At 39.2% G+C, this 14,747-nt stretch overlaps 1 pseudogene; it reads left to right on the top strand.

Annotated features, from left to right (window-relative positions):
* Window positions 1-7,613, top strand: part of LOC101599372 — a 9,653-nt pseudogene extending 2,040 nt beyond the window's left edge.
* Window positions 7,614-14,747: the final 7,134 nt, after the last annotated feature.

Genomic DNA, 14,747 nt, shown 5'->3' with positions numbered 1-14,747 from the left:
TTTGACAAATCATAATATTCATAGGAACAAGGAAAATGGTGGTAAAGTTGATAAAGTGTTGCTGTGCAAGCATGAGGACCTGAGTTTGATCTTCAAAACCACACTGAAAAGAAAGAAAGGCATGCACTTATAAATGCAGCACTCAGAAGGCAGGGACAGGAGGATCCTTGAAGCTCACTGACAAACTGATTTCACCCACTTGGCAAGTTCCAGATAATGAGGGACCTTTTCTCAAAGAAAGGTAAGGGACACCTGAGAACTTGAAGAACAGCACATTATGTTGTCCTCTGACCTCCCCACGCATGCACATGTGCACCCACATGTACGTGCATTCACATACACATGCACACATGTGCATGAGCGTACATAGGTGTGCTCATGCACACATACACATGTGTACTCACACACGAAAGCACACATACACCCATATCCACCCACACAAATTAAAGTAAAAATAATAAGTGCAATGGCTTGAAATCTCAAAGCCATGGGGGTTTTAGTGCATGTGTGGCAGGACGAGGGGAAGTATATGCACATGTGACCCTGCAACGTTTAATGCCCTCACCTGCAGTGGCCAGGGTGGAACACAGTGTGTTCAGCTCTATTGCTTTTCTGGCTGTTATTTGATCCAGAGTCTCATATTAACCCAAGACATTGTCATATTTTTTCAGAAGCTCTATGGATTCTTGGGTCTCCACAGGACCAGGGTTACAAGCATGAGTGACCACACCCAACTATCTTAAGTGGGATCTAGAGATTTGAACTCTAAGGTCTTGGTGCCCTCAAGACCTCATGCTTATCCTGGAAATACTCTGAATAACTGAGCAGTTTCTCTAGCCCTCAAAGTCATATTTCATATGGACCAAGAAAAGAATGAAACCTACCACCGAAGAACAGATAGCACAGAGTAACATCTCAGAGTGTTTGTGTAATGGCTACCTACCACTGTCCAAAAATAAAAACAACAAACAAAAAAACCCTCCTGAGGCCAAACCCAGGGGAAAGAAGAATGATTTTGGATTGAAGTTATAGGGTCTGTGGGACTAAGGCTGAGTACAAAAGAATTTTCTATCTTGGCAAACATTGCTGCTTCACAGTGTGTTTCTTATTACTAGAAATATGCAGGCAGAGACCATGGGGCTTTGCAGAAGGGATTCTTATTTTGGAAAAAAATAAAGATAGATTAGAAATCAGTTGGTGTCCTTCTAATTCAAAGATTCTGTGAGCTTACATTCTTTATTTTTTATAACATATTTTATAACGTATTCTTTATTTTTATAACATATTTGTGGACATTGACTTCTTTTCTCCTTACTCTCCATAAGGACCTCTTAAAAAAGAGAAATATTATCTCCCATAAATCAAACACTAGAAGACTATGTGATTAAATACACCTTCTAACTGACTTTCCTGAGCTGGGGACATGGATCAGTAGTTAAAAGTGTGTTGTACTTACCTTCACATTGCTGGGAAAAAATACCTGGACAAAAGCAGTTATTAAGATAAAAAGGTTTTATTTTGGCTTACAGTCTTGAAAGGAAACTTCATGATGACAGGGGAAAGCATGGCTTTAGAAGAGGATGGGCACCGCCTCTTGCTATAGCAGGGAGAAAAAAAGCAGCAAGAGAGAGTGAGCCAAGCTCTGGCAAAGAGGAGTTGGCTTCAAAGCCTTAAAGCTCCCAACAAGTAACACACCTCCTCCAACAAGGCTCAACCTCCCAAATTGCCACCAGCAGAAGACCTATTATTCAAAATAAGGTGCTTGCTTGCAAAGCCTCCCAGCCTGTGTTTAATTCCCTCATACCCATGTAAAGCCAGATTCAAAGTGGTGCAAGACAGCTAAAACAATGGATGATGGAGCCAGGAGAATCTGAATCTCCCACATCCACTATTCTGATATTCAGTTGCAGTCTGCTGCAGCAGCAAAAGACCCTAACTCAAAGAAGGGGGATCATGGACACATCAAAGTTGTCCTCTGACATGGTAGAGAGAAAGCCCACTAATATGGAACCAATAGCGTGCTGGACAGCATCAACAACATCATCAATAGCGTGTTTTACAGTGTCTACATCAGCATGCCTTGGACTTCTGAGAAGTGGTCTTCAATTCCCCAGCAGAAGGCCTCTCTAGAAAGGCAATATCCTTGAACCTGGGGACCCTCTGACTTCCAGGTGGGCCCACCTATGAGAATCCAAGTAGGGTGGAGGAAAGAGACTGGAGTGAGGCATGTACCCCTCACCCTTGCCCCTCACATAAGGGTTATTTCAGGCCAGCTGTCCTACCACTAAAGTAATTGAAGATAGGTTAGCCCACAGTATCCCTTCAAGTTGTGATTGTAGCTGCTTCTCTGTCCCTTTAGAACACATGTTGGCAACCACCTTATTGTGCCTTACTGTATAACTTCTTTTAGTTTTCATACTTTTGGCTAGATGATGTGTTTGAGAATCCTCCTGAACTGGCCCTAGCTGTGTACATGTTTTTAAATCTACAGTCTGATCTTGGCAGATACTCAGGCAAAGTTTAGTGAGGACATGCACCTCAAAGAATGGGGCGAGCCCCCTGTCCTGCAGGAGAAGAACGACCACCAGACGAAGATCCTTCTTGATCACACTTTATTGGAGAGCCTCTTGGTTAACAGGAAAGCTGATGGCGAGGGGCGCAGGACTGTAGCTGCTTTTATAGGGCAGAATACTACGGGGCGCCTGCTGATTGGCTGCCATAGGCTCACCCACCCACAGGAGCCACAGGATAGGCTTGGGACAAGGTGCGTCAAGCGCATGCGCAACCTCAAGCAAGGTTGGCGCCAAGGCGCTGCCTAAATAAGGAATTGTTTACCTCAAGACTGGCAGGAAGCCAGCGCCATCTTGTAATGGCTTCTGCATTAGCTCCCTACAAAAGAAGTTCACTTTGGACTTAGATAATTTCTACACAATTTTTGTTTTCCATTTTATTGGTTAATTCCCTCTTCTCAGTTTCTTTTGATTTGTTCTTCATATTCAGTTTTTTAAGGTAAATAGTTATTTTATGTCATCTTTTTTTGGAGGAAAATCCAACAGACTGGACCAACATACATACATACATATATATACATACATATATATATATATATATATATACATATATATGAGAGAGAGAGAATTGGTATGTCAGGGCCTCCAGCCACTGAAATCAAACTCCAGACACATATGTTCCCTTGTGCACATGTGCAACATTGCATGCATACATGGGACCAAGAGAGTCAAATATGAGTCCTTAGGCTTTGCTGATAAGTACCTTAACCACTAAGCCATATCTCCAGCCCTTATGTCATTCTTTTGTTTAATACAAGTGATATGTGATACTATGCAGTCTATGTTGCTCATATTCAGATTCATTAAAGTAGTTATTTTATATCATATATTTTAAACACAGGTGTGATGTGATGCTATACATCTTTTTTCATGACCCTGTTGGTTATTCAGTTTCATTGCATTTTTGAATGAAGTATTCATCTTCCCACTGTTTTTTGTTTGTTTGTTTTTTACATCTGTTTTTATGCTGGTGTGCATGCAGGTGCACATGTGAGAATAACTTCACATGCACATGTGTATCATGTGTGCATAGGTGTGCACTGTGTGTACATGTGCGTACATACATATGGAGCTCAGAGTTCTCCTCAGTGTAACCCTTGCTGTCCACCATTTTTTTTGAGACAGGATTCCTCTTTGGTCTGGAGTTTGTCAATTAGGTCCAGCAAGCCCCTAGGATCTGCCAGTCACTACCTCCACAGTGCTGAGGTAACAAGCACATACCACCATAGCCAGCATCTTCATGTAGGTTGTAGTGGTCCAACTCAGCTCCTCATGCTTACAAGGTAGGCAATTTTACTGACAGATCTCTTGCAACAGCCCCCAGAGGATTTTTTAGAAAATTGTGTTTCTGTTTACTGTTTTAGTCCAAATGTTACATAGTATTGTTTCTTAATTTTTAAAAGTTTAACATTTTAATGAGGTCTTAATTTCTTAATTCACTTCTAAATTTAATAATATATGTGTTCTATAAAGTCTTCACATTTTAAAATTGTAGTAAGGATTTCTTTCTGGCCAAGTACATGATCAATTGTTTTATAAAGATATTTTTTGGGAAAAATAATCCCTATTTAAATAATAGAAGATTTATGTTTAAGACACATTGTTTCTAAAGAAATCGTTATTTTTTTTGCCTAACTAATGGGTTTCTGAGAGAAATGCTACTGTACTTGAATAAAATTTTCTTGCACTTTTTTTATTACTTTTATTCTGCATATCAACACAGCATTGTATATGTTTAATTTTAGGGTTTTGATTTTTTAGCAATTAACATTGGTTTCATTTCACAAAATACGTGCTTATTCTGTACAGATGCTTTTCACCTGAATAATATTTTGTCTGATATTAGTGTCACAATTCCAATTTTCTTGGTGTACATTCTCTTATATTGCCAATTCTTTCACTGGAAAAAGAAAAGAGGGGAAAATTGCCTCCTAATATGAACTTCTTTGTGAATTCCAAATCTGTTCATTACTGCTGTATTATCATCTGTCTTTGGGGGTAAATTGAGTCCATTTGCTTTCAGCTCAAGGTCCAACATTGGCTTGACTTCTTTTACTTACCTTCAGTGTTTTTTTTCTGATTTATATTATTTCTCTGCTTTTCTTCCCCTTTGTTTTGTTTCTAGGATTAAATTGTTCATTCCTTTTTCTTCATGTTAATTTATAGGTTCTGGTATATTTTTTATCCCTTAGTGATTATATTCTCTTGCCCTGCTTTCTTAATAAGCTACATATGTCAGTAGGGTTGTTCTGAAAATGAGACACTATGTTCACTTCTTTAATCCTATCTGTTTACCCACTTGAATGAAATAAAGTAATGGGATATTTTGTACCACCATCCACCCTTCCTTACATATTACCCAGAACTGCCAGTGGTTCTGCTTTACCTTTTTTTTTAAACACATAACAGTGGTTAGCTGATATGCTCTAGAGTTTAACACACCAGACTTCCTTTAATAGAATGTCTTCTATTTTGAATCCAGCTTTCATATTAAATATTCTTATACAGTATGGTGTCTTTAAATATATAGACTAATGAGGTATCAATTACTGAGTATGTATTATGTGCCAGTTTTTAAAATATTTTATATTCAATAATTCGGTTACCTCTTTGAAACCACAGCTTGGGATAAAGCCCAAGCTCATAATTTATTTTCCAGATGAGGAAACTGAGGAAAAGAATCTAAAATACATGTCTTACATCACATAGCAAATATGTGATGTAATCAGGAACTAACTCCCAGTTCACTGTCAGCGCCTGTTTGTAACTCCCAGGCTCCCACATCACTGCCATGGCTGAGCCTGTCCACCATTGTCCAGCTTGAAGCACCTATTTGCTTTAGCTTGTGCAGTCATAATCTTTTCTCTTGCCTTTTCCTCCTATGGGGAACTTGAGTGACATTCAGTTAGCTTTACCCTAGCATGTGATAAACCCTGGCTAAGAATAGGACTCAGATAATGAGTTCTTTCCCTCAGTTGTTTGATTTTTTGTTTTCCAAGTCTATAAGTGATAAGTGGTCTTTACTTTCAGTTGGCTGATAGACTGTGGAACAATTGGTGAAAAGGCTTCTTCAAGGAGACCAAGAGGGAGTTAAAGTTTGTTAAGAGACCATAGATTCATAAGGAAGATTCCCAAAGTTTCATGAATTTTTCATTAACTGGCCAGTGCTCTAAAGCTGGCCAGGAAAGATGACTGTCCACCCAACACCTGATCTAAAATATAAGGACAGGGCTGGAGGGATGGCTTAGCAGTTAAGCCATTTGCCTGCAAAGCCAAAGGACCCAGGTTCAATTCCCCAAGACCCACGTTAGCCAGATGCACAAGGGTACATGCATCAGGAGTTCGTTTGCAGTGGCTAGAGGCCTAGGCATACCCATTCTCTCTCTCTCTCTCCCTCTTTCTCTTTCAAATAATTAAATAAAGAAACATAAAATAAAATATAAGGACAAAGAAAATAATTTTAATATACATTGTAAGAATTGTTATATAATAATAACAAATGTTTAAGGCCATCCAAATACAAATCAAAACAATAGAAATTACAGTCATTAAAATTTTAAATTAAGGGTTGGGGAGATTGCTCAGTGGTTAAGATTCTTGCCTACAAAGCCAAAAGACCCAGGTTTGACTTCCCAGGATCCATGTAAGCCTGATGCACAAGGTGGCGCATGCATCTGGAGTTTAATTGCAATGGCTGGAGTCCCTGGAATGCCCATTATGCCTCTCTCTCTTTCTTGTTCTCTTTCCCAAATAAATAAATAAATATATAACACTTTTTAAAAGGAGACTTAGACTACTGACCAACTAGTCATTAGTCTAATTTTATGTAATACCTTAAAGAACAACTGTAGTCTAGCCTTCTTTGATGAGAAAAGTATACATGTAGGCATTCCCTGATGAATGAAAATATCTGAAACTTTTAGATGGTCAATACAGGCCATCTGTCAATTGGTGTTTCAATTTCAACCTCTGAATAGAATATTAATGTACTGCTACTGTAAATAACATACTGAGCCTTTTTCCAGGGAGATCTGTAGTCATTCATCCTGTGGTTATACATTTCATATGTTTTTCAAGAAAAGAAGACCCACTCTGCATGAAAACAGGCCACATTTCTCACTGAGTCCATGTCATGATAAACAGGACTATGCTGGTTCCACATGATGTAACCAACCCATGCAAACTATGGCTGTGAAATAATTCTGGGAGAAACGCAAGTAAGGTTTGAGCAACATACAATGAAAATGTACCAAAACCGTGGAAAGGAAGTGGGTAATTGAAAACACAACTTTTTAAATAATAACACAAATAGCCACACACACACATATGTATGTACATACTTATATGTAAATGTAAATAAACATATAAAATAAACATATATATAATATATAGAGACATATAAAATATGTTCACATATGAAAAGCAATATACTTACTCTGTGTATGAAAAATCTAGAAATATATTCACGTATCATGGTATTCCATAGTTGATAATAATATGATACTTATTCTACTTCTGATTTTGATAAGCTATTTACCCTGTATATATTATTCTGTAAAATAAAAAATAATCTGGGAGTGGTAGAGCATGCCTTTAATCCCAGAACTCGGGAGGCAGAGGTAGGAGGATTGCCATGAGTTCAAGGCCACCCTGAGACTCCATAGTGAATTCCAGGTCAGCCTGGGCTAGAGTGAGACCCTACCTTGAAAAAACAAAACAAAACAAATAAAATAAAATGAAGTTTAAAGTGAAGGAGCGCCTTTTCTCCAGCAGTGATGATGTCCCTATGAGAACATACCTCTCACGAAGGATCTCCTTTACCTCTCCAGAAGAGGAAAAGAGGAAACACAAGAAGAAGCACCTGGTGCAGAGCCCCATTTCCTACTTTATGGATGTGAAATGCCCAGGGTGCTACAAAATCACCATGGTCTTTAGCCACGCACAGTTTTGTGTGTTGGCTGCTCCACTGTCCTTTGCCAGCCTACAGGAGGAAAAGCATGGCTTCCAGAAGGATGCTCCTTCAGGAGGAAGCAACACAAATAGCAACCTGATTAAGGTGAGTGGGAAGTGATCCCAATAAACACATTTGGGGTTAAAAAAAATGAAGGTGAGAAATAAAAGGCAAGGGAAGGAGGAAGATAAGAAATATTAGGAGGCAACACAGAGGGCCAGAATGGAAGGAAGAGAAGAAGTAGGAGAGAAACAGGAGGAAAGTCTTAAGAAGAAATCCAAGGGCTGTCAGGTAGAAGAAGGTGAAATTCGCAGACAAAGGAGCATCATGGTATATGGTCACTGAGGGTTCTGGAACAAAGCACAGGATAAATGCAGAGCACCGAAGAGCTCTGTCTGTTTCAAATTACCACCAACTACCACAGAAGGAAAATGTAGCTTTGACCAATCATGTTTAGCTTTCCATATAACAAAGTAGGATATAATAGGTTTCCAAAGGACAAAACTAGGTCTAATTTTAAAAAGAATCCCAAAGCATAGATTACTTATAGCTGTCTACAAATGCCTGTTTATGCATGTCAGTGACTCAATGAGTATTATGTTATCCACTTATCTAAAAAAAAACCCAAGCTCATTAAAATGAACCTATACTTTGTTTCATATTCTCAATATTTTAAATGTTCACTTAGATTTCCACAATGTTGAATTGCATAAAAGTCTAAGCTGACACAAAGCAATGTATCTATTAATACTGTTTAAGAAAGGGAGGTACCTGGAATGAAATTGCACATAAGGGATGGGCCACAAGACAACACAACAAGATCTTGTTTGAGAAAAACACAAACTGTCAAAAAACATTTTCAGAAAGTACATTTTTATTACAGAACTTTCAATGCTATGCTATAAATTCAAAATGCTACGTTCCAGGGAACGTTAGTCACTGTTATCAGCAACAACTGACTACCTTTTTCTTCCTTTTTTGACTTAAAAATAGAGCTAGTGATGTACTCATCTTCCTTGCATATAGTTATGGAATTTTGAATGCATGTATATTGTATATTTTTAATGTATTTAAGGTGACTTTTCCGTTATTTTATGAAAATCTTAGTTAAGTATATTGGTGGCTCACTTAAGCCAGAACATGTCCATATGCCTTTCATAAACCTGTTGATAAGACTGTGATATTATTAACTAACTCTTTTGATGGCTTGTTCCACAAATTCATTAATTCTAAATAGCTTTTTGTGGTTGTATATCCAGGAACATGATAACTAGCAGCCTAAAATTAATGTAAGAATATAAATGATTGATAATGTTAACCAATGAATGGTATATAGATATATGTACATATGTGTATGCAATATTCTTACTGAAGCCACACTTCCACCAGTGCTTGGCTCTGTGTCCACAGAAGGAATTAGATTCCATACTTTCTTGGCAAGCTTTCCTCATGCAGCTTTAAATTTTATGTATACGGTATGATGTAAACCAAACACTCAGTCAATCATCTTTTTTCTTATTTTTGCAGCATGGCCACTTTTCAGTTTGTTAATGTAAGAAAATAGTCAACAATTAATGTTACCCTCACAGAGATTTAGTTCTCTTTCAAGTTTATCATTACTTATCAAATATATCAACATACTAAGATTTAATTCAGTGTTCTTTCTTTTTTGTATAGTAAATTCTTCCAAAAAATATTTAGCTAAATGTGGTTCTAATGAAATGCTGGCAGCCACATCATGAAGTAGCAAGCCTTCCGGGCAGTCTGAGATTCTGTTTTCCAGGAAGCATGAAATATGAATGGGTGGAATGTACCTTGATGTGTATTGGGATGAGGAATATCCATGGCATGCTTATACAAACAGAGGAGATAACTTTTCCAGTTTGCTGACATAGTAGATCTACAAGAGCACATGGGCACAGCTAGCATGATGTCTTATTATCTTATTCCTTGTGTACTAAATTGAATGCAATGTGTTCTGCCCTCAATTAGCAGTTCTTTCCCATTCAGAGTTAGTCTGAATATTTTACCTAGCCACAGTCATAGCTGCCAAAAATGCATGCAGGCGCACCCTCATACTCTTAAAAGGAATATACTTACAAATTTCAGGAGCTCCATCTTTTAATGTTTCTAGATTTTCTGATATCAGCCTTCTGTTCAACTTCAAAATAAATTTATCCATGCAATTATTCAAGACTTAACTGTCAATGCACCTAAAATCCATCTGCTTGCAAGCAATCTAAGTAGTATGTTTGTTTATTAATTAGCTGGCTTTTGTTGCTGCTGTTTAAATGAAGTTCTTATTTCTTTTAGAAGTAAGGAGTAAAATTTAGAGAAATAACATTTATCATTAAGATTTGCACAGCCTGATCTCTTTTTAAATTTCTATAGTAATTCTTTATTACTTTTGGCTTTGGCTGGGTGATATTTTTCCATGGGTGGTAAAATGATGAAACCAGCAGAGGACAAGTCCCTTTTCTCAGAACATGGCTAACAAGTGGGATTCGGAGATCAAACTGCTTATGGCAAGTAAAGGCCCCCTCACTTCTCCTCTGCTGTGAACAGCTGTGATTAACTGGAACTTCAGCACCCAAGGAGTCCATTAAAACCTATTTTGGTATGTTTCTTTCAGTTCTTATCTTCATCTCCATATCCTTTCTCTATGATCTGGCTTTAACTAATTTACTACTTCCTTCAATTTGACAGAACCATGTGAAACCATCTCAAACACTGGCTAAACTACAACTAAGCAATGTTAGGTAGGGCAAAAGCCTAGCCTAATGCAATACTGACCCATCTGAAAGCCTGGAGCCCAGAAGATAATAATACTAGCAAAATATGGAGCAGCATGTTATAAGCATCCTGGCGGCCAGTGCTGTGCAGGTCAGCTCTGAAAAACAGCAGCAAGCTTCACAGTGATGTACACACAACACCCTACACATCAGAACTTTTCATTTAAGTTTTGAGTCATAATTCATTGGTTTCTCTTGGCTTTTGCTTATTTGATTTCCAGATTTAAAAAAAAAAAAAACAAAACCCTCCAAATACTGCTGGAGGTTGATAAAATCCTTGATTTAATTTTGACAACTTTCTTTTCAGTAGCCAATATCCTAAATTTGTCTACATGAAAATATGAATATGTGGCTATACCTAAGCTCTTCTGGTGTACATGAGGAATTCTAGATATTGGGGATAGGGAGAGGTTACATGGATTTTGTTTTAACTAGATCCCAAAAATTAAATCTCCCTGCCCCCACTTCATTGAGGGCCCTTTTCAATGGGATTGCTGGTATTCACCATGGGGTTGTGAGTTATAAGTAGTGAGAGCACCAGTCAGTCATTGTGTGGGGAAAGGCAGTGTCTCTGTACATTCCCTCCCCAGGGACAGGGAGGATGGCAATGATGGTACAAACATATGATGTGTTCATACAAAGTTTCTACTTAATAAAAACTGGTGCCTCAGTGGAAACGTACAAGCATGAGAACCTGTGTTCAGATGCCCCACACAAGCAGAAATGTCAGCACTGACCAGCTGCAGTCCAGCAGTTGGAAGCCAGAGACAAGGAATTCTTGGAGCCAGCCACTAGCCAAACTAGCTGAATTGGTGAGCTCTGGGGCTCCAGTAAGAGAACCCTGTCTCAGAAAAGAAGGCAGACAGTGCTCAATGAAGACACCTTATGTCACTTGACTTGGACTCTACACACATTCACATATAAGTGAACAAACACATACATGTTCCCACACACATGCAAACATGTATACATACATGCATACACACATGAGTCAAACAAAATAAAACAATGATAACAATAATCTGGCACCTGAACCAAAAGGAGTCAGAAAATTGGCTTTTGTCAGCAATCCCTCCTGTCTTGGTTTCTAGCTTAACACTTAATACATGTCAGTAATCCCGCTTTTCTGTCCACCCTTTCCCCTCCATACATTACTATCTATATAACTCCCTTTAGAGCCCAGTAAATATTAACTATGCCACCTATCGTGTATCCCTACCTTTAATCTGTGAATGGCTATTTTCTCTAACCTTGCTTAGTAAAAGTGACAAGGAGGGTGAAGTATACAATGATGTTAAGAATTTTCCAAAAAACTTCTTTCAAAGTAGACACACTAAAGAATACACACTATCTAAATTATCAGTCTGCTAACTCTCTTTTTTGTTTAAGCTTAATGGAATTTTGACCATAAATGTCTACATTTTATTTTTGGCTTTTAGTAAAGCTTTTATATCCAGATTGTCTTGATTATCAGCTATGTGGATAGATAGATAGATGATGATAGATAGATACATAGATACATAGATAGATGATAGATATATAGATGATACATATTATTCTACAATTATACTTTTAACATATAATTAATTCCATAGTCTTGGGGAATCCATATTTAAGATATTCAACATAACTGCCACCATATAAATGAATCTTACAAGTAGTCATAAAATACAAATATTCATTCATATATTAAAAGTTAGCAAAATGTCTTAATCCTGAGATGACTGGTATTCTTATCCTCACTGATATTCCCTCCTTTAAAGTTTCAAGAAAATAAGTTAAAGCTGAGCAATTCAAAGCATACACTGAAGTAACCTCTGTCATGACTGTGTGTCAGCTAAGGTTCTTGAATGATGGGGCCTGTTAGATATCTACAATTACCTGTCAGGTGACTAGAATCACTTGAACAAGAATACCCCCAAAGAACAACTATAGGAGCCCATACTTGGCAATCTGGCTGATCTAGGGAGGGGCTTATCCATGAATGTGGTCTCACCTTCAAGTGGGTAGATAGCCATCCATAAGTAGATATCCACATTCTCAGTGTATATATCACTGCCAGTGGACAGATCACCCTTGATGGATAGATCACCACCCATGAATAGATTACTGTCAGAATGTAACCCACCATCAGTGGGAAGATAACTCCACTGAGTAGGTAACCTTCAGTGGGTAAATAACCCTCACAGTTTATGTTCCCCTCATTGTATATATCACCCTCAGTGAATAGATTACACTCTGTGGGCAGATCACCACTGGTGGGTGATCTGTTAGTAGATAGATCACTACCAATGGGTAGATAGCATCAGACAAATCAGTGGGTAGATCACTCTCAATGGATAGACAACCTCAGTGGTAAGATCATCCTCAATGGACAGATAGCCTCAGTGAGTAGATCACCCTAAGCAGACAGAAAATCTCAGTTGATAGAAAATCTCAGTGGGCAGACAACATCATGGGGTAGATCACTCTCAGTGGACAGACAACCTCACTGGGTAGATCACCCTCAGTGGACAAACAACCTCACTGGGTACATAGCCTCAGTGGACAATCAACCTCAATGGGTAGAGCACTGTGGTCGTTTGATTCAGGTGTCCCCCATAAACTTAGGTGTTCTGAATGCTAGATTCCCAGCTGATGAAGATTTAAGAATTAATGCCTTTTGGAGGGAGTGTATTGTTGGGGGCAGGCTTATAGGTGTTATAGCCAGTTTCCCCTTGCCATTGTCTGGCGCACTGTCCCATTGCTATGGTCCACCTTATGCCAGTGGGTGATGTCCACCCTCTATTCATACCATCATTTTCCCTGCCATCATGGAGCTTCCTCCTCAAGCCTGTAAGCCAAAATAAACCTCTTTTCTTCCTACAAGCTGCTCTTGGTCAGGTGATTTCAACCAGCAATGAGAACCTGACTGAAATATTAAAGTAGTACCAAGGAGTGGGATTGCTTCTAGATACCTGACTGTGTGGTTTGGGACTTTTGGGGATGATTTTCAAAGAGAAATGTGGAAGGATTTGAAATTGTTGCCTAAGAGATTCCTTGCAGTGCTGTAAGTACAACTTGATGGACTATTATGGTCAGAGTTGAAAGACCTGAATGCAGTAATAACTATGGACGGTGAGGTTTGGCGTATGGGGTTGAGAAAGAGGCTTGCTGATATGCCCATGTCCTGAAAAGTTGTGCAGGGTTTCTTTGCAAAGAAATGAACAGGTGTGAGCAGAGGGATATGGCACAGAAAAAAAAAAAAAAAAAAACTTTGGGTGAACTGCTGCTCATTTATCTGCAAGAGAGATTACAACTTTTAAGATTGGGCCAGATGACCTGCACTGGGACACCAGGAAGAATGTAGACTATTTGAAGGGGCCTGAGTGTTCAAGGAGTCTCCTGTTCTTCAAAGTCTGCTTTATTCCCCCTGGATTAAAAAATTGGCACACTACCTGGCAATGTGGAGTATAAGAAATGCAGGAAAGAGAGGGTCATTGAGTTTGCAATGTGGTCCTGTGTTTTGTAAGTAGCCATGGGCAGTGTGAAGCAGGTTTGTTGGATGCCTGCGTAGAGACCCTATGAGGCCATGAGGATGAACTGTGGGTTGAAGTGGAGACCCACCAGAGATGCTAGGACCACAAAATGGCTGCCAAGGAGAGCTTTAGTGGGAATATTACCATCAGTTGACAGGCAACCTCAGTGGGAAGATCACCCTCAGTGAAAAGGTAACCCCACTGCGTTGATCACCCTCAGTGGACAGGCAATCTCAGTGGGTAGATCACTCTCAGTGGACAGACAACTACAGTGGAAAGATCTCTCTGAGTGTACAGACAACCTCAGTGGGTAGATCAACCTCAGTGGACAGACAACTACCATGGGAAGATCTTCCTCAGTGTACTGACAACCTCAGTGGGAAGATCACCCTCAGTGGACCCACAACCTCAGTGGCAAGATCTTCCCTTATTGGGAAGACAACCTCATAGAGTAGATCGCCCTCAGTGGACACACAACATCAATAGGAAGATCACCCTCAGTAGAGAGACAACATCAGTGGTTAGATTACCCTCAGTGCATAAACAACCTCACTGGGAAGATTGATCTCAGTGGACTGACAACCAAAGTGGGAAGATCGCCCTCAGTGGATAGACAACCTCAGTGGGCAGTAACCCTCAGTGGACAGACAACATTATTGGGACAATCACCCTCTGTGGACAGACAATCTCAGTGGGAAGATCACCCTCAGTTGACAGACAAACTCACTGGGTAGATCACACTCAGTGGACAGGCAACCAGAATGGGTATAGCACTCTCAGTGAACCAACAACCTCACTGGGTAGATCACCTTCAGCGGACAGGCAAGCTCAGTGGCAGGATCACCCTCAGTGGACAGAAAACCTCAGTGGGAAGATCACCCTTAGTTGATAGACAACCTCAGTGGGAAGATCACCC

Source organism: Jaculus jaculus, chromosome 10 (assembly GCF_020740685.1).
Source record: "Jaculus jaculus isolate mJacJac1 chromosome 10, mJacJac1.mat.Y.cur, whole genome shotgun sequence".
Classification (NCBI taxonomy): Eukaryota; Metazoa; Chordata; class Mammalia; order Rodentia; family Dipodidae; genus Jaculus; species Jaculus jaculus.
Note: the sequence above shows the minus strand (reverse complement) of the source record. Positions and strands in the feature narration are given on the sequence as shown.